The sequence below is a fragment of the Sander lucioperca genome, chromosome 2, assembly GCF_008315115.2.
Source record: "Sander lucioperca isolate FBNREF2018 chromosome 2, SLUC_FBN_1.2, whole genome shotgun sequence".
NCBI lineage: Eukaryota > Metazoa > Chordata > Actinopteri > Perciformes > Percidae > Sander > Sander lucioperca.
The window spans coordinates 10,824,653-10,833,027 of NC_050174.1; the positions used below are offsets into that span (position 1 = coordinate 10,824,653).

Genomic DNA, 8,375 nt, shown 5'->3' on the forward strand with positions numbered 1-8,375 from the left:
CTGCATTGCCGACGGTTGATTCTGACATTTTTGTTTTGCTATGACTGTAAAGCTAACCCGTCCCGCCGCTGAGATTGAGTATGGTCACGTGACGACTACGTTTGATTGGTGAAACACAGTCACGTGGTAGAGCCTTTAGCGGAAGTCTCTCTCTGTCAAAATAAAACAAATGAGGCGTACGCAGGGGGGATAAAAACAATGACGCGTAGAATACCAAAGAGGTAAAAAGAAAAGTAACAAGCTCATTGTAGCCTAATGTAGCGGAGTAAGGGTACAGTTTCTTCTTCACAAATCTCAAGTAAAAGTAAAAAGTATAGTGATTTAAAACTACTCCTAGAAGTATAATTTTTTTCAAAAACTTACTCAAGTAAATGTAACAGAGTAAATGTAACTCGTTACTACCCACCTCTGGTCATGACTAGGGTTGGGTATTCGTTTTTTTTCCCCCAATACCGATGCTAAAACAATACGGTTTAAAACGGTGCCGGTGCCTGAACCGAAATATATATATTTATAAAAGGTATATATAATATAGGAGCACAAAACGACAGTTGGCGACATTAAAGAACGGCTTGCTTATTGCTAAGGCCATATGGTCAAAATTAAATGGATTAAAAATGTAATAACTTACAATGACTTATTTCACCAGTAAATTGCTGGTAAACGACAAAAACAAGCACCAGATGGGAAAAAGGCATTTTACAATAACTTTGAATGCACCACACGGTATTTTTAAAAGTGTGTTCAATATGTTCAGAAAGCACTGATAGGCCTAACCAAGCTGAAATAGTTTCAAAAAGTGTAACAGTGTTTATTATATTACAAACATATAGGCAATAGGCTTGTAAAAAGTATTGAAAACTGATAAGCCACATCTATTACAGCACACATATCCATAACGGAGCAAGCAGTGTAATACACCTTTAATAGCTAAGCACGTGGCCCCACAGCGCTATCTGTTTACTGGCGATTGCATGTTGCTAGCAAACTGCCCTAACACAACCTGAATATCAACACGTGGCTGGACAAGTAATATTAAACAATCTGCACATCAATCAGCTATGCAATAAGAAACACAGCAACAGCAATATTATCAAGGCAATAATATCTCTCATTCCAAATAAAGGTCACGTCGTAGGCTAACATGGGCAAAACTTAATTTACATTGTAGCAGTAAACTTATTGAAATATGAATAAAGCTAGCTTAAATGTTTACACAGATAACGAGGCAGTAAAACCCATGACAGTTTAGCAAGCTACATAATAGTTTTAACTACACATACGACTTCAACAACTCCGAAAAGGAATGATAAAGAAAAAAGTTGGCTTACAGCTGTTCTGTCCCCTTCTCCTGTCTGAGCGTGAGCGATTGGCAGGAGATCAAAGCGATGACTGACTGGTCAATCATCTCAGGAGAGAGAGCAAGTGTTACTATGGCCTTTTTTACAAGGCTGATAAATGTCCTGAGCGCTGTCATCTCCTGCTCACGCCATGATTCCAAATTCAAGAAACGCACTGTAGGCTACGCAATGCACCCGTGCGGCAACTTCAGGAGACTCGGATGAAGCTGTTAACACCCAGTTTCCAACCGTGGTAATCCACCGTGATAATAATGATATTTTAAATGAAAACGGTAATTGTTAACATTTTTACCGTGGCTTACCATTACACCGGTAATCGTTACATCCCTATTGGCACCGCGTTTCGGTACCCAATCCTAGTCGTGACGTCTGCTTAGCATCGCTGGTGTTCGCCTTAGCCAACTCCTTCATAGGGGTGTGCAAAAAAAAAAAAAAAAATCGTTTTTGAATCGAAAATCGATTTTGAATCGCATCTTGAGCCTGAAATCAATATTGAATCGTGACATTTTCTGAATCACGCACCCCTACTCCTCCACCACTAACGGAGTGAGCTGGAAAATGAAACTTTTCCCAAACCCCATAAGGAGGAGGGCCACAACATCATGGCCACCAACAAAACTCCGCAAAGATTGTTCTTGCTCGAGCTTTAACTTCTGGATATTCGGCAGCTTTGCCACAATGGACCGAATGGCTTCAGTCACATCTTTCTCTGCCGCCATTACGGAACTACAACTCAAACTAGCGCACAACCTCAACGTTCTCAGCCACTCTCCGTTCGCTGATTGGACCGGTAAAGATTTGGCCGGAGAAAACCCGCGAATATACCGCAAACCCAGACAGGGGGAGTACTGAAGGAAAATGAAAATTGAGCAGAAGTACATAGGAGGCCGGAGCCAGGCTAGGTTGCAGGTGTAAAACAGCCAAAATTACTCATGAGGACTGCAATCCTCACAGTCTATAATAGGGATGTTAAGGGATAAATGATCATTCTTGCTTCTTATTCACATCTCACATCTTGCAACACAGGAAAGAAAACCCAGCCAAGAGCTTGCAGATGGGCTTGACAGAAAGGAGACAGCTTTCTAAAACCAAATGCATGATGAACAAAAATGGAGGCAAATTAAATTGTGAGGCAAGGCTGAAATGTTCACAGAAACCAAAAAATAAAAAAAATAAAATAAAAAATGTCAACTGAAAACCCACAAAAAAAGCATAAAATTAATTTTCAAGTGCTATCATACTTTAAAGAAATATTAAGTGATGAAATGTAACAAATTACACTTTACAAGCCGTCTTTGAGAGTAAGAAGAGCAGTATTCATGACAGAGGGCTTAGAGCTTGAACCATATCTACAGTACTGCTGAGTCACAGTAACCTGTGTTTAACATCGGACCAATTTTAAATCAAGATAGGAGCAAAGTTCCTTGATTTGAGCTTAAAGATGTATCAGTAATCCAAAACCTCAGCAGTTTGCCACTTCCTCTGTAGCTCACCTACATTCTTAAGCAGCAATGGTGTGGCAGTTTATCAGTGTCACCACATGCCAATAAGTCTGCTCCATATTCTTCATACGCTTCTCTGCTCCAAGTTCTTACTAAAGGAAGGTTTTTAATAGACTAACTGGCTCTTCGGCACCTGCATTAGCTTGAGTTGTGTCTGATTTTACCACATTCTTTTTAGTGGAGCAAGCTAGCAGTCATACAATAAATTAGACTGATTTTATGTCGGCAGTCACGGAGAGTATGTGCATGCAATCTCTAACTTCAGGGAAGATAGGTTGTGACTGGGTACCAAAAGTGATTGGTTGCATGCAGTGTTGAGAGTATGACTTGGCAAAGTGAGCAATGTAATAGCCTTTTGGCCATGTAACATAAGGTTTGCTTTGGACAGTTCGGAGGGACAACAAGAGGCAGGGTTCGTACACCTTTTCCAAGGTCAAATTCAAGCCCTTTAAGCACTTTCAAGGTCCATTTTAAAGCTTTTTCCAGCACCTTACACCACCGTAAAATACATACCAATACTTAGTCAAAATTATTATTTAGTGTTTTTGTCACATTAAAAAGACATACTGCTATAAAGAGCCAAAATTGTGTTTCGTAACAGCAAAAGGATCAGATATTTAAGCAAAACAGCAAAAGTTTTATTTTTCAAAATGTGTCAGTCTAAGTAGACTTTGCTTGCTATCTAACCTGCCTGAGTCAATGTAAAAACAATTATTCCAAACACAATCACTCAACAGGTTCACTTCACTTTCAATTCATTTATTGAAAATATAAAAAATGCAAACATTCGTCTTTGTGGTAGACCGTCAATCATATTCAGCTCATTGACCTTTAACAATATTGTGCAAATCAAAACAACTTGAGTTTTGAAACACACAGAATTAACAAAACAAAATAGTGCAAAAGTATATACAGCCAAAAGTGCTACATGTGCTTTATAAAGATTAGGCCAAAAGTTGCATTTTATGTATATGGTCCATAACCTCAAAGTGCATATTTAACTTAATTTAACAATGAACTCAACAAGATGTGTAAATGTAAACAAATCAACTTAAAGTTGACTTCAGCGGACTATATCCACTCCTGTTAAAAAAAAACAAAAAAAACAAACAAAATACTGACAAACTAAACAAACCAACTTAAAGTGCTATTATTATGCTGTTTGGCGTTTTCCCTTTGTGTTATATATCTTCTGTGCACATTATAAATTAGGTTTACAAAGTGAAAAAGCCCAGTCCACCCCAAAGGGACTTACCATCTCCAACAGAAAACACTGTTCACAAACTGCTCCAAACAGCTCTATTGTAGTCCAGCCTTTACTTCAGAGACAAACGTGCGTCACTTTGTAACACGTTATAATGCCCGCCTAGCTGCCTGCTAGCATGGCACTAAAACACAGAACATTGTACGTTAAGGCCATATAGTACATTAAGGACCAATGAAGGAGTGCCTTTGAGCTCCTTCAGCTTGTCGTTTAGCCGTTTTTCTACAGCCTCCAGACTTTTGTTTTTCTTTTGCAGCTCTGCGAAGACCATTTGATTTCGAGATGAAGCTGAGTTTTCCAACCGATTCAACGTTCTATACATTACTATCTGCAGATTTCAGGAGGACCCTTATGTCCTCCTCCATCCTCTTCTTTTTGGCCTTGATCTCGCTATCTCCTTCATTACTCTCTTACTCTTCTGAGCAGTCTGCTCATCTTGTTTTTGGTCATCCAGATAGTTGTGATATTTCAGCCTTGCAGCAGCTGCAGAGGAGTAGCTCCTTTGTGTAGACTATGTTGAGCAGCCCTCCAATGTGGTTCACATGGTCATGAATGATCTGCTGAGCAATCAGAGAATGCTCTTTCAGGTTCTCCACCAACACCTTTGTTGAGAGGGTTTTCAGATAACAGAGGCTTGACCATAGGAGATGACCAGGACGAGTTTTGCTACGTCCCAGAGATAGCGAAAACATCCAACCGTCCCATCTGTGGGTTGAAATTCCTATAGGAATCTGATGCACACATCAGATTGTGGTCATAAAAATGGCCAAACTCCCTCAGAATGTCATCACAGCTTTGTTCTTCAATGCAGCCAGATTCTACGAGGAGTCGGAGAACAGTGCTGAGTTTTCGGACACTTGCCTCTTTGCTTTTGAGGAGCAATTTGGACACCATCTTCAGTAAAAACAGCTTGAAGTTCTGTCTGAACTCCAGCCTCAGCTTCTCAGAGGAGTTTTGTTTCATGTGCTCCTCTAGGGCTCGCTCCGTGACAAATCTGACTCAGTTTGGTGACATCTATGTGGTTGACTGAGTTAGCATAGTCAACTTGAAGTTTTACAGGTAGTTGCATCCTTCATGACACTGGGCTTGACAAACTTCTCAATTAGACTCCTCAGCATATTTGTGAGATCACCGCACATAAACGGCAGCATGGGTTTGTCCGTCTGGTATAACTTCAAAAATGGTGTGATTTCCCTAGCTACCATTAGAAAGAAGTTCAGCTTTGCTGGGAAGAGGGCATCTTGCACAATCATCTCAGCCGTCTTGAAAGACTTTGTAAGTTACAGTTTTCATTTTAGCAGCACTGATATACATTTTCAGACCGGGCCAAATCTGAAGGGCACGCTCAGCCACCTCCACATTTTCCAGCCACCGATGACTACAGAAGTCCAGAGGGAAGGATGTGCAACCAGTGACTTCTGTGTAGTCCTCCCTACGAGCTGGAACATCCTTGAATAGCCATTTAAGGCTTGGCAGAGCATTTTCCAGCTCCCAGTCTGTGGATACACACCCTGCTCTGAAGGAGTTGTGTAGTATATGCAATCCACAACTTCCAACATTTAACATTTTCTTGCCCGTTTGTTTGTCAATGTTCTGCTGGCCAGTGAGAAGAGCTTCAAATTCACATTTGGGCCATCCATTGACAGCTGAATCAGGTTCTGGAAGCCTATCTCCAAACACACTTTTTCAACCTTCTCATACATTTGTTCTGCAGTGTGATGACCCATGAAAAATTATGTTAGGTGCCTTGAGTTTACTTGGTTATCATTCCAAAATCATATGTGCATGTCAAGCTGGCTTTTCTTAATTTTCCTATTTAGACAATCATCAAACAGAAATACATATTCAGACTCTTTCTTGGCTTTGGCCTTCATTAGGGAAGAGAAATGAGGAGCAATCCCAAATGTGGTGAGGTATGCTGCTTTTCTCTCCCCACAAGTAAACTGCTTTGCAATTTCACTGTCAGGAAACATGGTTCTGAAAATGTCTGCTGCATTCTCACATGATTTGTAGTTATAGCGGCTGGTTACAACTTTTGTTGCCCAATATATTTCTGCTTGAAGTGTTGGATTAGAGCTGGCAAATGATTTTATGGTGCTGGTTGCCCGATATGGATTAGAAGACGTGGAGGAGTGGATGTGGATGGTAGAGGGGATACTCCACCGGCTGCTTCCACTGTACTGTCACTGCTGGTTGTATGGATGAATGTAGCTGTGCTTTTCTTCCCAAAAAAAAAAAAAAAAAAAAAATCACTTACTACTGGACCTGGATTTAAATCACTTTGCATCAGGTCTTGATGCTTTTTTCCTAAATAACAAAAATAGGAGGGAAATGTTATTTTTTGTATTTGTTTATTCTCAATACAATTATCAGTAAGATGCTGAAAATTATAGTTGTCAGTTAACTATGTTGCTGTATAAATCCTGAATTATCACCTTTAAAATGTTTAATCTCTTCATGGTTCATAACATAACATACAGTAAGACAGCTATGGAGAGTAGCATTGAGTGGGAGGATTTGAGCCAAATGACATGCAGCTGGGTCTTTGTGTCAAATCAGACAAAATCCAGGAAAACAACTGCACCCTCTTAGATTTTGCTAACCTTAATGTCAGTCTTTTCACACTTTTTTCCAAATCTAGGGCATGCCATACAAACTTGTAAAGGTTCAGTCATATTGACATGTCTGTCTTCCACCCTACAACGTTTGGGCTGCCTGTCTCTCTCTGTCTCTCTCTAACCTGAATAATACTTTTCATTATTTCAATGTCCAAATATTGTTTCCCAAATAATGTGATTTTCAGGCTGTAAAACTGAAGTCATTTCAAGGGCTGAAAATATGAAGACATAGGATTTGAACAGAAATATTTAAAGGCCTTGGTTTTGGGACACATTCTTGATATAGACAAGGTTTGAACAAAATCTGAGACAGTGTAACAACAACCTGTAATTCCATTTTAACCCAGAAGACGCTGACAGTGCATAGGCACCTGTCTGATAAATAACATGTATTATTTGAAGAAAAAAAAAAGTATTTCATTGCCAAGACATATACATTTATCTACTGGAATAGAGCAGTGTAAATATTGCATAAGGCCATCCTCAACCTTACAGTAGGCTACTATGTAGCTAGTAATGTTCACTCAGCGTTTTGTTGTTAAACTGTGTGTAAAAAGAGCGGTGCCGTTAAATCACCGGTTTCAGGTACGTCCGGTACTGTCTGGATGGTTTCAAGGTAACTAGCTAACATTAGCAGATAAGCCCGTTGGAAAAAAAAGAAAAGAAAGAAATCTAGAGGAAACACTGCAGTACTAACATTACATTATCACAACAAGTACACTCAGTCACTTAGCCTGCGAATTCCTAGCTAGCAGTAACTAGGTTAAACAAATAGGCGCTAACGTGTACAGTCGGCTTACCCTTCATGTGACTCGAAAGCGCAGACTCACCCACTGTAAAAAGCTGCACGTCTTTTTTGCAGACTTTACAACAGGCAACTCGTGGGGTTTGTCCCTGTTTAATCCATAACTTATATTTGTCATCTTCCAGCCAACGTTCATTGAAACGACAGCCTCCCTGCATGGCGCAGTAGTGGTTTCATGGGGGCGGACCTGGCGGAGTCACACATGACTGGCAGATCACAGTCACACCAAGCGAGCAGGTTTCATTTTAGGCTCTCGAACATTTTATTTCTCCACGTAATAAACAAACTATTCAGTCAGATAGGTATTTCTTGTGAAAGAAATGGTTACAATTTCAAGCATTTTATCCAAAATTCAAGCATTTTTCAAACCTTGAAAACACATCATAATTCAAGCATTTTCAAGGATTTCAAGCACCCGTACGAACCCTGAAGAGGGATTTGCTCAGGGACATAAAGACAAGGGGGGGGGGGGGGGACAGAGACAGAAATGGAGGGATGAAGAGCAGCATCCAACACATCCACACATATTTTGACAAGAGGCACAGTAACAGAGAGAGATGATTGTGTTTGACACACACAATCAATGATCAGATGTCGGTGACAAAAATGGTTTAAATCCAAACTGAAATTGAGCCAGAATAGTCAAGTAGACACAAGTGGCAATCACACACACACGCTAAAAGCGACAGTCTGACAGAGTGGTGTGGCAGTGCTTCAAAAACTGTTATTGATCTGTCTAGAAGTCAAGTCGTAACAAGAAAAGTACAAGACTTGACTAGTTAATGTCACATGCCACTGCTAAGCTTAAGGGTGTCATGATTTTAA

The 8,375-nt window shown here is 40.1% G+C and overlaps 1 long non-coding RNA gene across 1 annotated transcript; it reads right to left on the reverse strand.

Annotated features, from left to right (window-relative positions):
- Positions 1-299: 299 nt before the first annotated feature.
- Positions 300-6,266, reverse strand: LOC116056740. Its single transcript, XR_004106649.2, has 3 exons — positions 6,252-6,266; positions 1,729-1,733; positions 300-406 (listed from the first exon to the last, which is right to left on the reverse strand). It is a non-coding gene; the product is annotated as an uncharacterized LOC116056740 (long non-coding RNA).
- Positions 6,267-8,375: the final 2,109 nt, after the last annotated feature.